Here is a 245-nt window from a genome sequence, read left to right as displayed (position 1 = left end):
TAAAAATTTTATTTTAAATTTAAAATTATTTTAATATAAAATATATTTTTATATATATTATTTTTTTTCTAAAAATTTATATTGTTTTTTAAAAATTTTATATATTTATTAATATATTTATTCCATATATATATTATTAATTTATTCTTATATGTATTTATTTATTATTTAAAATTATATATTTTAAAATAATTATATTTAGAAAATATATTTATATTAATATATATATTCCAAATCCCAAAAAC

This window comes from Penaeus monodon, chromosome 15, assembly GCF_015228065.2.
Source record: "Penaeus monodon isolate SGIC_2016 chromosome 15, NSTDA_Pmon_1, whole genome shotgun sequence".
Classification (NCBI taxonomy): domain Eukaryota; kingdom Metazoa; phylum Arthropoda; class Malacostraca; order Decapoda; family Penaeidae; genus Penaeus; species Penaeus monodon.
Note: the sequence above shows the minus strand (reverse complement) of the source record.